The sequence below is a fragment of the Tamandua tetradactyla genome, chromosome 9 (genome assembly GCF_023851605.1).
Source record: "Tamandua tetradactyla isolate mTamTet1 chromosome 9, mTamTet1.pri, whole genome shotgun sequence".
NCBI lineage: Eukaryota > Metazoa > Chordata > Mammalia > Pilosa > Myrmecophagidae > Tamandua > Tamandua tetradactyla.
The window spans coordinates 111,887,077-111,903,320 of NC_135335.1; the positions used below are offsets into that span (position 1 = coordinate 111,887,077).

Here is a 16,244-nt window from a genome sequence, read left to right on the forward strand (position 1 = left end):
TATCCTATGTATATCAATCAACTATTTTTTATTAATTAAAAAATTTAACTAACACAACATTTAGGAATCATTCCATTCTACGTATACAATCAGTAATTCTTAGTATCATCACGTAGATGCATATTCATCATTTCTTAGTACATTTGCATCGATTTAGAAGAAGAAATAGAAAGACAACAGAAAAAGCAATAAAACGCTAATAGAGAGAAAAAAATAAAATAAAATAAAAAATAAAAAAATAAAAAACTATACCTCAGATGCAGCTTCATTCAGTGTTTTAACATAATTACATTACAATTAGGTAGTATTGTGCTGTCCATTTCTAAGTTTTTGTATCCAGTCTTGTTGCACAGTCATTATCCCTTCAGCTCCAATTACCCATTATCTTACCCTATTTCTATCTCCTGATGGTCTCTGTTACCAATGACATATTCAAAGTTTATTCTCTAATATCGGTTCACATCAGTGGGATCATACAGTATTTGTCCTTTAGTTTTTGGCTAGTCTCACTCAGCATAATGTTCTCTAGGTCCATCCATGTTATTACATGCTTCATAAGTTTATTCTGTCTTAAAGCTGCATAATATTCCATCGTATATATATACCACAGTTTGTTTAGCTACTCGTCTGTTGATGTAAATAATGCTGCTATAAACATTGGTGTGCAAATGTCCGTTTGTGTCTTTGCCCTTAAGTCCTCTGAGTAGACCCTAGCAATGGTATTGCTGGGTCATATGGCAATTCTATATTCAGTTTTTTGAGGAACCGCCAAACTGCCTTCCACAGTGGTTGCACCATTTGACATTCCCACCAACAGTGGATAAGTGTGCCTCTTTCTCCACATCCTCTCCAGCACTTGTCATTTTCTGTTTTGTTGATAATGGCCATTCTGGTGGGTGTGAGATGATATCTCATTGTGGTTTTGATTTGCATTTCTCTAATGGCCAGGGACATTGAGCATCTCTTCATGTGCCTTTTGGCCATTCGTATTTCCTCTCCTGAGAGGCATCTGTTCAAGTCTTTTTCCCATTTTGTAATTGGGTTGGCTGTCTTTTTGTTGAACAATCTCTTTATAAATTCTGGAAATTAGATCTTTATCTGCTATGTCTTTTCCAAATATTGTCTCCCATTGTGTAGGCTGTCTTTCTACTTTCTTGATGAAGTTCTTTGATGCACAAAAGTGTTTAATTTTTAGGAGCTCCCATTTATTTATTTCTTTCTTCAGTGCTCTTGCTTTAGGTTTAAGGTCCATAAAACCGCCTCCAATTGTAAGATTTATAAGATATTTCCCTACATTTTCCTCTAACTGTTTTATGGTCTTAGACCTAATGTTTAGATCTTTGATCCATTTTGAGTTAACTTTTGTATAGGGTGTGAGATACGAGTCCTCTTTCATTCTTTTGCATATGGATATCCAGTTCTCTAGGCACCATTTATTGAAGAGACTGTTCTCTCCCAGGTGAGTTGGCTTGAATGCCTTATCAAAGATCAAATGTCCATAGATGAGAGGGTCTATATCTGAGCACTCTATTCGATTCCGTTGGTCGATATATCTATCTTTATGCCAGTACCATGCTGTTTTGACCACTGTGGCTTCATAATATGCCTTAAAGTCAGGCAGCATGAGACCTCCAGCTTCGTTTTTCTTTCCTCAAGATGTTTTTAGCAATTCGGGGCACCCTGCCCTTCCAGATAAATTTGCTTACTGGTTTTTCTAATTCTGAAAAATAAGTTGTTGGGATTTTGATTGGTATTGTGTTGAATCTGTAAATCAATTTAGGTAGAATTGACATCTTAACTATATTTAGTCTTCCTATCCATGAACACGGTATGCCCTTCCATCTATTTAGGTCTTCTGTGATTTCTTTTAACAGTTTTTTGTAGTTTTCTTTGTATAGGTCTTTTGGCTCTTTAGTTAAATTTATTCCTAAGTATTTTATTCTTTTAGTTGCAGTTGTAAATGGAATTCATTTCTTGATTTCCCCCTTAGCTTGTTCATTGCTAGTGTATAGAAACACTACAGATTTTTGAATGTTGATTTGTAACCTGCTACTTTACTGTACTCATTTATTAGCTCTAGTAGTTTTGCTGTGGATTTTTCAGGGTTTTCGACGTATAGTATCGTATCATCTGCAAAAAGTGATAGTTTTACTTCTTCCTTTCCTATTTTGATGCCTTGTATTTCTTTTTCTTGTCTAATTGCTCTGGCTAGAACCTCCAGCATGATGTTGAATAACAGTGGTGATAATGGACATCCTTGCCTTGTTCCTGATCTTAGGGGGAAAGTTTTCAGTTTTTCCCCATTGAGAATGATATTAGCTGTGGGTTTTTCATATATTCCCTTTATCATTTTGAGGAAGTTTCCTTGTATTCCTATCCTTTTGAAGTGTTTTCAACAGGAAAGGAAGTCGAATCTTGTCAAATGCCTTCTCTGCATCAGTTGAGATGATCATGTGATTTTTCTGCTTTGATTTGTTGATATGGTGTATTACACTAATTGATTTTCTTATGTTGAAACATCCTTGCATATCTGGGATGAATCCTACTTGGTCATGATGTATAATTCTTTTAATGTGTTGCTGGATTCGATTTGCTAGAATTTTGTTGAGGATTTTTGCATCTATACTCACTAGAGAGATTGGTCTGTAGTTTTCTTTTTTTGTAATATCTTTGCCTGGTTTTGGTATGAGGGTGATGTTGGCTTCATAGAATTAATTAGGTAGCTTTCCCTCCACTTCGATTTTTTTGAAGAGTTTGAGGAGAGTTGGTACTAATTCTTTCTGTAATGTTTGGTAGAATTCACATGTGAAGCCATCTGGTCCTGGACTTTTCTTTTCGGGAAGCTTTTGAATGACTGATTCAATTTCTTATTTGCAATTTGTTGAGGTCATCTATTTCACCTTGAGTCAAAGCTGGTTGTTCATGCTTTTCTAGGATCTTGTCCATTTCATCTACATTGTTGTATTTATTAGCATAAAGTTGTTCATAGTATCCTGTTATTACCTCCTTTATTTCTGTGAGGTCAGTGGTTATGTCTCCTCTTCCATTTCTGATCTTATTTATTTGCGTCCTCTCTCTTCTTCTTTTTGTCAGTCTTGCTAAGGGCCCATCAATCTTATTGATTTTCTCATAGAACCAACTTCTGGTCTTACTGATTTTCTCTATTGTTTTCATGTTCTCAATTTCATTTATTTCTGCTCTAATCTTCGTTATTTCTTTCCTTTTGCTTGCTTTGAGGTTAGTTTGCTGCTCTTTCTCCAGTTCTTCCAAGTGGACAGTTAATTCCCGAATTTTTGCCCTTTCTTCTTTTTTGATATAGGCATTTAGGGCAATAAATTTTCCTCTTAGTACTTCCTTTGCTGTGTCCCATAAGTTTTGATATGTTGTGTTTTCATTTTCATTTGCCTCGAGATATTTACTGGTTTCTCTTGTAGTTTCTTCCTTAACCCACTGATTAAGAGTGTGTTGTTGAGCCTCCATGTACTTGTGAATTTTCTGGCACTCTGCCTATTATTGATTTCCAACTTCATTCCTTTATGATCTGAGAAAGTGTTGTGTATGATTTCACCCTTTTTAAATGTGTTGAGACTAGCTTTGTGACCCAGCATATGGTCCTTCTTTGAGAATGATCCATGAGCACTTGAGAAAAAGGTGTATCGTGCTGTTGTGGGTTGTAATGTCCTATAAATGTCTGTTAAGTCTAGCTCATTTATTGTAATATTCAAATTCTCTGTTTCTTTATTGAGCCTCTGTCTAGATGTTCTGTCCATTGATGAGAGTGTGGAATTGAAGTCTCCAGCTATTATGGTAGATGTGTCTATTTCCGTTTTTAGTATTTGTAGTGTATTCCTCACGTATTTTTGGGGTATTCTGATTCAGTGCGTAAATATTTATGATTGATATGTTTTCTTGTTTAATTGTTCCTTTTATTAGTAGATAATATCCTTCTTTGTCTCTTTTAACTGTTTTACATTTGAAGTCTAATTTGTTGGATATTAGTATAGCCACTCCTGCTCTTTTCTGGTTGTTATTTGCATGAAATATCGTTTCCCAACCTTTCACTTTCAACCTATATTTATCTTTGGGTCTAAGATGTGTTTCCTGTAGACAGCATATAGAAGGATCCTGTTTTTTAATCCATTCTGCCAGTCTATGTCTTTTGATTGGGGAATTCAGTCCATTAACATTTAGTGTTATCACTGTTTGGGTAATACTTTCCTCTACCATTTTGCCTTTTGTATTATATATATCATATCTAATTTTCCTTCTTTCTACACTCTTCTCCACACCTCTCTCTTCTGTCTTTTCATATCTGACTCTAGTGCTACCTTTAGTATTTCTTGCAGAGCTGGTCTCTTGGTCACAAATTCTCTCAGTGACTTTTTGTCTGAGAATGTTTTAATTTTACCCTCATTTTTGAAGGACAATTTTGCTGGATATAGAATTCTTGGTTGGCAGTTTTTCTCTTTTAGTAATTTAAATATATCATCCCACTGTCTTCTTGCCTCCATGGTTTCTGCTGAGAAATCTACACATAGTCTTATTGGGTTTCCCTTGTATGTGATGGATTGTTTTTCTCTTGCTGCTTTCAAGGTCCTCTCTTTCTCTTTTACCTCTGACATTCTGACTAGTAAGTGTCTTGGAAAACGTCTGTTTGGATCTTTGGGGTGCGCTGCACTTCTTGGATCTGTAATTTTAGGTCTTTCGTAAGAGTTGGGAAATTTTCAGTGATAATTTCTTCCATTAGTTTTTTTCCTCCTTTTCCCTTCTCTTCTCCTTCTGGGACACCCACAACACGTATATTTGTGCACTTCATATTATCATTCAATTCCCTGAGCCCCTGCTCAAATTTTTCCATTCTTTTCCTTATAGCTTCTGTTTCTTTTTGGATTTCAGATGTTCCATCCTCCAGTTCACTAATTCTAACCTCTGTCTCTTGAAATCTACCATTGTAGGTTTCCATTGTTTTTTTCATCTCTTCTACTGTATCTTTCATTCCCATAAGTTCTGTGATTTGTTTTTTCAGATTTTCTATTTCTTCTTTTTGTTCAGCCCATGCCTTCTTCATGTCCTCCCTCAATTTACTGATTTGGTTTTTGAAGAGGTTTTCCATTTCTGTTTGTATATTCAGAATTAGTTGTCTCAGCTCCTGTATCTCATTTGAACTATTGGTTTGTTCCTTTGACTGGGCCATATCTTCAATTTTCCTGGTGTGATTTGTTATTTTTTGCTGGCATCTGGACATTTAATCAGATTTCCCTGAGTGTGAGACCCAGCAGGTTGAAAGACTTTCCTGTGAAGTCTCTGGGCTCTTTTTTTTTTATCCTGCCCAGTATGTGGCGCTTGTCTGTCTGCAGGTCCCACCAGCAAAAGATGTTGTGGCTCCTTTATTAATGCCACTATTGGTGTTTGGTTGGACCCAGTCCCTTCCACTGTCGGAGACTCCCTCCTCTCCCTCCGGGCAGCCACCTCTGGGGGAGAGGCACCGGCCGCCAGCCACCGCGGCTTGGGGAACTCACTGATCTGAGACTTGCCGCTGGATCGGGAAGCCGCCTGTGGGGTGGGGCGCCAGTCACCGGCCGCTGTGGCTTGGGGAACTCGCTGATCCGAGCCTCGCAGCCGGACCGGGTAACCACCTCTGGGGGAGGGGCGCAGGTTGCCGGCCACCACAACTTGGGGAACTCGCTGATCCGAGCCTTGCAGCTGGACCAGAAAGCCGCCTTTGGGGGAGGGGCGCCGGTCGCCGGCCGCCGCGGCTTGGGGAACTCACTGATCCAAGACTCGCGGCCGGTCCGGAAAGCCGCCCACGAGGGAGGGGTACCGTCCACCAGCCACCGCGGCTTGGGGAACTCGCCTCTCCTAGACTCTCAGCCAGTTCGGGAAGGACGGAGGGAGGGGCGCCGGCCACCAGCCGCCGCGGCCTTGGGAAGTGCGTGGCGCTCGGGGAGCTCACCACAGTGGAGTCTCGCAGCCGGTCCAGCCAGTCCAGACTGGAGTATGCTGTGTGTCCAGTCCCTCCCGTGGCCCTGGGAGCTGTTCTGCACTGTTTCTGGTCATCTAGTAGCTGCTCTGGAGGAAGAACTAAGACGCGCGTACCTTACTAAGCCGCCATCTTGGCCCTGTCTCCTCAATCACCTTTTTTAATGAGAGAAGTTGTAGGTTTACAGAAAAGTCATGCATAAAATACAGAGTTCCCACACGCCACCCTATTATTAATACCTTCCATTAGTGTGGTATAATTGTTAAAATTCATGAAAAAACATTTTATAATTGCACTATTACCTATAGTGCATCGTTTACAGTAGGATTCACTGTGTTGTACAGTCCTATGTTCCTATGTTTTTGTTTTTAATGCTACTTCTAGTAACGTATATACAACATAAAATATCCACCTTTTAACCACATTCACATATACAATTCAGTGCTGTTAATTATGAATATAATTTTGAATAAAATGTTGTGCTACCATAACCACCATTCATTACCAAAGCTTTACAGTCAACCAAATAGAATTCTGTACCACTCAAGCATTAAGTACCTATTCACTACCCCCAACCCAGCCACTGGTAACCTATACTCCAGATTTGGACTCTGAGAGTATGCTTACTCTGATTATTTTATATCAGTAAAATCATACAATATTTAACCCTTTATGTCTGGCTTATTTCACTCAACATAATGTCTTCAGCATTCATCCATATTGTCATACATATCAGGACTACATTCCTTTTTCTGGCCGAATATTATTCCTGTGTATGTATGTATGTATGTATGTATGTATGTATTTCTTTTAACCATTCATTGACTTATGGGCAGCTGGGTTGTTTCCATCTTTTGGCAGTTGTGAATAATGCTACAATGTACATCAGTGTGCAAATATCTAAGTCCCTACTTTCATTCTTTAGGATATAGTGGGATTGCCAAATCATATGGTAATTCTATACTTAACTTTCTGATAAAGTTCCAAACTTCTTCCATGGCAGCTGCCCAATTTATATTTCTACCAGCAATGAATGGGTATTCCTGTTTCTCCATATCCTCTCCAAAATTTATAACTTTCTTTATAGTAGCTATTCTTGTAGGTGTGGAATGATATCTCATTGTGGTTTTGATTTGCATTTCTCTGATCGCTAGTGCAATTGAGCATCTTTTTCTGTGCATTTTAGCCATTTATATATCCTCTTTGGAAAAATGCCCATTCAAATCTTTTGCTCATTTTTTAATAGGGTCATTTGTCTTTTTATTCTTTGTATTCCTGAGTTCTCAGATTTCTTAATATAGATATTAAACCCTTATCGATAAGTGGTTTCCAAATACTTTCTCCCATTGAGTAGGTTATCATTCACAGCAGTTTTTGTGTGTGTGTGTGTGTGTGTGTGTGTGTGTGTTTTATGAGATCCCATCTATCTATTTTTTCTTTGTTGCTTGTGTTTTGGGTGTAAAATCTAAGGAAGCATTGCATAACACAAGATCCTGAACATGTGTCCCTGTGTTTTCTTTTAGGAGTTTTTATAGTCATGGTTCTTACTTTTAGGTCCATGACCCATTTGAGTTAATTTTTGTGTATAGTATGAGCTAGGGAACCCGTACATTCTTTTGCATATGAATTTCCACTTCTTTCAGCACCATTTGTTGAAGAGACTGTTCTTTCACAATTGAGTGGTCTTGGCAGCCTTGTAGAAACTCAGTTGGCCATAGATGTGAGGGTCTATTTCTTAATTCAATTCCATTGATTGTAGCACAGCATATATATATCATTGTGCCATATCATAATGTTTTGACAACTGTAGCTTTGTAAGAAGCTTTAAACTCAGAAAGTGTAGTCCTCCAACTTCATTCTTTTTCAAGATGGTTTTGGCTATTTATCCTTCCACATAAATTTGGTAATTGGCTTCTCCCTTTCTTCAAAGAAGGCTTAACCTTCTTTGGAACTTTGATTGGGATTGCACTGAATCTGTAAATCGCTTTGGATAGAACTGGCATCCTAACAATATTTAACTTTCCAGTTAATGAATATGATGTGTCCTTCCATTTATTTAAGTCTTCTTTGATTTCTCTTAGCAAAATTTTGTAGTTTTTCATGTATAAATCTATTATATGGTTATATAAATTTCTTCCTAGACATTTGATTCTTTTAATTGCTATTGTAAATGGATTTACAATAGTAACTGTTTTCCTCCTAAGGAAGGAATTTCTCATTACTGGTGGATATAAACACTGCAAATTTTTGCATGTTGATCTTGTACCATGCCAATTTTTTTTTTTTTTTTTTTTTTTTTTAAAGAGAGAGGGAGGAAGGGAAGGAAAGACAGAGAAGGAAGGAAGGATGGAAGGAAGGAAGGAAGAAAGGGAAACATTTTTAAACATTTTCTTGTTTTTATTATATTTTGTTTGTTTGTTTGTTTTTTACATGGGCTGGGGCCGGGAATCGAACCGGGGTCCTCCGGCACGGCAGGCAAGCACTCTTGCCCGCTGAGCCACCGCGGCCCGCCTACCATGCCAATTTTACTGAATTCATTTATTAACTCTAGGAGCCTTGTTGCAGTTGTTTTTTTTTGTTTGTTTGTTTTGTTTTGTTTTGGCCTTGGTATGTATAGGAGCATGTCATCTGCAAACAGTGAAAGTTTTACCTCTTCCTTTGGTGAGGTAAATTTGGAAACCTTTTATTTATTTTTTCTTGCCTAATTGTTCTAGGTAGAGCATCTATTACCATGCTGAATAACAGTGGTGACAGTAGGTATCCTTTTTTTGTTCCAGATCTTAGAGTCATTCACTATTGAGTATGATGTTAGCAGTGGGCTTTTCCTATATTTCCTTTATCATGCTTGTTTTATTAATGTGCTGTATTACTTATATACCACATTAAGGGTTGTTTGTGTGTTTCTAGGAATTTTTCCATTTCATCTAGGTGAACTAGTTTTTTGGCATTCAATTGTCCATAGTATCCTCTTTTCTTCCTTTTAAATTCTGTGGAGTCATTAGTAATGTCCCCCTCACATTTCTGATTTATTTTCATCCTCTCTCTTTTTTCTTTGTCATTCTAGCTAAAAGTTTGTCCATTTTATTGATCCTTTCGAAGAAACAACTTTTGATTGTGTTTATTCTCTCCATTGTTTTTTATTTTCTATTTCATTTATTTCTGCTCTAATCCTTGTTGTTTCTTTCCTTCTGCATACTTTGGGTTTAGCTTGCTGTTCTTTTTCTAATTCTTCAGGTGTGCAGTTAGGTCTTTGATTTTAGTCATTCTTTTTTTTGTAATTACAAGATTTTATTATATTTTTCTAATAATGAGTTGATTTGAAACATGTTTGAGACATTCTGTCTCATTTCTGACATTTTTATCTAGCAGAAGCATGAAAGTTGTAACAAATATTTCTATATATTTATTGCAACTAATAACGTTTAATTTGCTATTTGTTTTATTTATCCATGCTACCCCTGTTCTTCATTTGGTGATGGTTAGTCTCTGCTGCACAGAATGAGCCTATTTAAACAATGAAGATTTCTAAATCATTTTCCACATGAATTCCTTTAGCAAATATAAAATGTGACACAGTATATCCTTTAAATTATGCAAACTGTTATATAAATTGTGATAAACAGAGACACTTGATAAAAACTTACTGAAGTGATTTCGTTTAGAAAGGTTGTTATATGTTGGCTGAAAAAGAGTATCAACATCAGTATCACTGAAATTACTGTTACTATAACAATATTTAAAATTTTTAAAAATTCAACTTCTTTTTCATCCTTATCAGACCAGGAACATGACATCCTTTTTGAAGAAATTTTCATTTCAGGACTGTGAACTTTCTTAATTTGTCCAATTTCTGCTCTGCACTGTTTTTCCTTCAATATCTGGCTTACTGAAGGATAAATTTCAACAAGTTGGACCTCAGGAAGTAGCCTTTGTTTTAAGATCTGCACATGCTGACAGACATCATCAAGTTTTCCAAGAAATTGAAGTGGAGATTCTTCTTGCAAATATATGGTCAATGTCATTAATTCAAGCTGTTCCTCTCTTATTTCTTTCATTCTTTCAATTTGTGGAGCATATTCTTGATTAATCAGATTTCCAACATCACATGGGACAGTTAGGAAAACTTTTTCTTCTGTTCTAATGTATCACTGAGTTCCTTAAAATAATGGAGAACATATTTTAAGAACATATCACCTTGGACTGTCTTCTCGGGATTAGATTTTGTTCTTCCAGTTTTTCAATAAAATGACTAAGATATATCCACTGTGTGTCAGTTAACTGTTCAAGCACTTTTTGAGGCATGTCCTTTTCTTTAATATGGGCACTTTGATGGTCATCCATAGGATGACCATGATGTTGACTTATGGTAACGCAATGACCACAAACTAATTTTTTTATTTAATAGACAATAAACATTTAATGGTTGCCTATATTCAGTGCAGGTGACAGTATCTGGATGGTCTTCTTGCTGGTACTTTTCAATAATAGCACTTAATGCAAAATTAACAGGTGAAGATTCGATACCAGTTGGAGCAATTTCAATAATACTTCTGCAATTTGGACACTTCAGTGGAATTTGTAAAGGTCTCAATATATAAAAGTTACCAGATTCCTGAAGAACGTTTTCCAAACAATTTCTACAAAATACGTGACAGCATGTTAGTACACGAGGATCTTCAAAAATACTGTAACAAGTGGTACATGTTAGCTCAACACTCAAAATTGTGCATTTCTTTATCGATTCTGGTTTAGGGAATGAATATACTTTATCTTCTCCAGCTTTTTCAGATTCTTTCTTTTATTCTTATCTATAGAGATCAGGGAGACCAGGCAACTCCAAAGGGCCTAAACAGAGCTCCACAGCCCTCAGCTGGTGCTGAGAACTGAACAACATCCCTGCCTTCCTCTGTCCCCAGCTCATTCTCTTTTTTTTTTTTTTTTTTTTTTTTTATGGAGGTTATTCTTTTTTTATATTAATTAAAAAAAGAATTAACAAAACAATTAGAAATCATTCCAATCTACCTGTACAATCAGTAATTCTTAATAACATCACATAGTTGTATATTCATCATTTCTTAGTACATTTGCATCGATTTAGAAAAAGAAATAAAAAGACAACAGAATAAGAATTAAAACAATAATAGAAAGAAAAAGAAAAAAAAAAAAACAAAAAAAAAACAAAAACAAAAAACCTATACCTCACATGCAGCTTCATTCAGTGTTTTAACATAATTGCATTACAATTGGGTAGTATTGTGCTGTCAATTTCTGAGTTTTTATATCCAGTCCCGTTGTACAGTCTGTATCCCTTCAGCTCCAATTATCCCTTCTCTTTTTTTTTTTTTAATTAACGGAAAAAAAGAAATTAACCCAACATTTAGAAATCATACCATTCTACATATGCAATCATTAATTCTTAACATCATCACATAGATGCATGATCATCATTTCTTAGTACATATGCATTGGTTTAGAAGAACTAGCAACATAACCGAAAAAGATATAGAATGTTAATATAGAGAAAAAAATAAAAGTAACAATAGTAAAATCAAAACAAAACAAAACAAAAACCTATAGCTCAGATGCAGCTTCATTCAGTGTTTTAACATGATTACTTTACAATTAGGTATTATTGTGCTGTCCATTTCTGAGTTTTTGTATCTAGTCCTGTTACACCGTCTGTATCCCTTCAACTCCAATTGGCCATTCTCTTACCCTGTTTCTACCTCCTGCTGGACTCTGTTATCAAGGACATATTCCAAATTTATTCTCGAATGTCTGTTCATTTCAGTGGGACCATACAGTATTTATCCTTTAGTTTTTGGCTAGACTCACTCAGCATAATGTTCTCTAGGTCATCCATGTTATTACATGCTTCATAAGTTTATCCTGTCTTAAAGCTGCATAGTATTCCATCGTATGTATATACCACAGTTTGTTTAGCCACTCTTCTGTTGATGGAGATTTCGGCTGTTTCCATCTCTTTGCAATTGTAAATAATGCTGCTATAAACATTGGTGTGCAAATGTCCGTTTGTGTCTTTGCCCTTAAGTCCTTTGAGTATATTCCCAGCAATGGTATTGCTGGGTCATATGGCAATTCTATATTCAGCTTTTTGAGGAACCGCCAAACTGCCTTCCACAGTGGTTGCACCATTTGACATTCCCACCAACAGTGGATAAGTGTGCCTCTTTCTCCGCATCCTCTCCAGCACTTGTCATTTTCTGTTTTGTTGATAATGGCCATTCTGGTGGGTGTGAGATGATATCTCATTGTGGTTTTGATTTGCATTTCTCTAATGGCCAGGGACATTGACCATCTCTTCATGTGCCTTTTGGCCATTTGTATTTCCTCTTCTGATAGGTGTCTGTTCAAGTCTTTTTCCCATTTTGTAATTGGGTTGGCTGTCTTTTTGTTGTTGAGATGAACAATCTCTTTATAAATTCTGGATACTAGACCTTTATCTGATATATCATTTCCAAATATTGTCTCCGATTGTGAAGGCTGTCTTTCTACTTTCTTGATGAAGTTCTTTGATGCACAAAAGTGTTTAATTTTGAGGAGTTCCCATTTATTTATTTCCTTCTTCACTGCTCTTGCTTTAGGTTTAAGGTCCATAAAACCGCCTCCAGTTGTAAGATCCATAAGATATCTCCCAACATTTTCCTCTAACTGTTTTATGGTCTTAGACCTAATGTTTAGATCTTTGATCCATTTTGAGTTAACTTTTGTATAGGGTGTGAGAGATGGGTCTTCTTTCATTCTTTTGCATATGGATATCCAGTTCTCTAGGCACCATTTATTGAAGAGGCTGCTCTGTCCCAGGTGAGTTGGCTTGACTGCCTTATCAAAGATCAAATGTCCATAGATGAGAGGGTCTATATCTGAGCACTCTATTCAATTCCATTGGTCGATATATCTATCTTTATGCCAATACCATGCTGTTTTGACAACTGTGGCTTCATAATATGCCTTAAAGTCAGGTAGCGCGAGACCTCCAGCTTCGTTTTTTTTCCTCAAGATGTTTTTAGCAATTCGGGGCACCCTGCCCTTCCAGATAAATTTGCTTATTGGTTTTTCTATTTCTGAAAAATAAGTTGTTGGGATTTTGATTGGTATTGCATTGAATCTGTAAATCAATTTAGGTAGGATTGACATCTTAACTATATTTAGTCTTCCAATCCATGAACACAGTATGCCCTTCCATCTATTTAGGTCTTCTGTGATTTCTTTTAGCAGTTTTTTGTAGTTTTCTTTATATAGGTTTTTTGTCTCTTTAGTTAAATTTATTCCTAGGTATTTTATTCTTTTAGTTGCAATTGTAAATGGGATTCATTTCTTCATTTCTCCCTCAGCTTGTTCATTACTAGTGTATAGAAATGCTACAGATTTTTGAATGTTGATCTTGTAACCTGCTACTTTGCTGTACTCATTTATTAGCTCTAGTAGTTTTGTTGTGGATTTTTCCAGGTTTTCGACGTATAGTATCATATCGTCTGCAAACAGTGATAGTTTTACTTCTTCCTTTCCAATTTTGATGCCTTGTATTTCTTTTTCTTGTCTAATTGCTCTGGCTAGAACCTCCAACACAATGTTGAATAATAGTGGTGATAGTGGACATCCTTGTCTTGTTCCTGATCTTAGGGGGAAAGTTTTCAATTTTTCACCATTGAGGATGATATTAGCTGTGGGTTTTTCATATATTCCCTCTATCATTTTAAGGAAGTTCCCTTGTATTCCTATCTTTTGAAGTGTTTTCAACAGGAAAGGATGTTGAATCTTGTCGAATGCCTTCTCTGCATCAATTGAGATGATCATGTGATTTTTTGCTTTGATTTGTTGATATGGTGTATTACATTAATTGATTTTCTTATGTTGACCATCCTTGCATACCTGGGATGAATCCTACTTGGTCATGATGTATAATTCTTTTAATGTGTTGTTGGATACGATTTGCTAGAATTTTATTGAGGATTTTTGCATCTGTATTCATGAGAGAGATTGGTCTGTAGTTTTCTTTTTTTGTAATATCTTTGCCTGGTTTTGGTATGAGGGTGATGTTGGCTTCATAGAATGATTTAGGCAGTTTTCCCTCCACTTCGATTTTTTTGAAGAGTTTGAGGAGAATTGGTACTAATTCTTTCTGGAACGTTTGGTAGAATTCACATGTGAAGCCATCTGGTCCTGGACTTTTCTTTTTGGGAAGCTTTTGAATGACTGATTCAATTTCTTTACTTGTGATTGGTTTGTTGAGGTCATCTATGTCTTCTTGAGTCAAAGTTGGTTGTTCATGTCTTTCCAGGAACCCGTCCATTTCATCTAAATTGTTGTATTTATTAGCGTAAAGTTGTTCATAGTATTCTGTTATTACCTCCTTTATTTCTGTGAGGTCAGTAGTTATGTCTCCTCTTCCATTTCTGATTTTATTTATTTGCATCCTCTCTCTTCTTCTTTTTGTCAATCTTGATAGGGGCCCATCAATCTTATTGATTTTCTCATAGAACCAACTTCTGGTCTTATTGATTTTCTCTACTGTTTTCATATTTTCAATTTCATTTATTTCTGCTCTGATCTTTGTTATTTCTTTCCTTTTGCTTGCTTTGGGATTAGTTTGCTGTTCTTTCTCCAGTTCTTCCAATTGAACAGTTAATTCCTGCATTTTTGCCTTTTCTTCTTTTCTGATATAGGCATTTAGGGCAATAAATTTCCCTCTTAGCACTGCCTTTGCTGCATCCCATAAGTTTTGATATGTTGTGTTTTCATTTTCATTTGCCTCGAGGTATTTACTAATTTCTCTTGCAGTTTCTTCTTTGACCCACTCGTTGTTTAAGAGTGTGTTGTTGAGCCTCCAGGTATTGTGAATTTTCTGGCATTCTGCCTATTATTGATTTCCAACTTCATTCCTTTATGATCCGAGAAAATGTTGTGTATGATTTCAATCTTTTTAAATTTGTTAAGACTTGCTTTGTGACCCAGCATATGGCCTATCCTTGAGAATGATCCATGAGCACTTGAAAAAAAGGTGTATCCTGCTGTTGTGGGATGTAATGTCCTATAAATGTCTGTTAAGTCTAGCTCCTTTATAGTAATATTCAGATTCTCTATTTCTTTATTGATCTTCTGTCTAGATGTTCTGTCCATTGATGAGAGTGGGGAATTGAAGTCTCCAGCTATTATGGTATTTGTGTCTATTTCCCTTTTCAGTGTTTGCAGTGTATTCCTCACGTATTTTGGGGCATTCTGGTTCGGTACATAAATATTTATGATTGTTATGTCTTCTTGTTTAATTGTTCCTTTTATTAGTATATAGTGTCCTTCTTTGTCTCTTTTAACTGTTTTACATTTGAAGTCTAACTTGTTGGATATTAGTATAGCCACTCCTGCTATTTTCTGGTTGTTATTTGCATGAAATATCTTTTCCCAACCTTTCACTTTCAACCTATGTTTATCTTTGGGTCTAAGATGTGTTTCCTGTAGACAGCATATAGAAGGATCCTGTTTTTTAATCCATTTTGCCAGTCTATGTCTTTTGATTGGGGAATTCAGTCCATTAACATTTAGTGTTATTACTGTTTGGGTAATACTTTCCTCTACCATTTTGCCTTTTGTATTATATATATCATATCTGACTTTCCTTCTTTCTACACTCTTCTCCATACCTCTTTCTTCTGTCTTTTTGTATCTGACTCTAGTGCTCCCTTTAATATTTCTTGCAGAGCTGGTCTCTTGGTCACAAATTCTCTCAGTGACTTTTTGTCTGAGAATGTTTTAATTTCTCCCTCATTTTTGAAGGACAATTTTGCTGGATATAGGAGTCTTGGTTGGCAGTTTTTCTCTTTTAGTAATTTAAATATATCATCCCACTGTCTTCTAGCTTTCATGGTTTCTGCTGAGAAATCTACACATAGTCTTATTGGGTTTCCCTTGTATGTGATGGATTGTTTTTCTCTTGCTGCTTTCAGGATCCTCTCTTTCTCTTTGACCTCTGTCATTCTAACTAGTAAGTGTCTTGGAGAACGCCTATTTGGGTCTAATCTCTTTGGGGTGCGCTGCACTTCTTGGATCTGTAATTTTAGGTCTTTCGTAAGAGTTGGGAAATTTTCAGTGATATTTTCTTCCATTAGTTTTTCTCCTCCTTTTTCCTTCTCTTCTCCTTCTGGGACACCCACAACACGTATATTTGTGCGGTTCATATTGTCCTTGAGTTCCCTGATACCCTGTTCAAATTTTTCCATTCTTTTCCCAATAGTTTCTGTTTCTTTTT

General features: G+C 36.3%; 1 protein-coding gene and 1 pseudogene across 10 annotated transcripts in view; one reads left to right on the top strand and one right to left on the bottom strand.

Moving 5' to 3' along the window:
- Positions 1-16,244, top strand: part of RNF180 (ring finger protein 180) — a 337,143-nt gene that overhangs the window by 288,779 nt on the left and 32,120 nt on the right. The gene's annotated exons all lie outside the window — the stretch shown is intronic.
- On the bottom strand, positions 9,506-10,716 carry LOC143646288 (tripartite motif-containing protein 59-like; annotated as a pseudogene).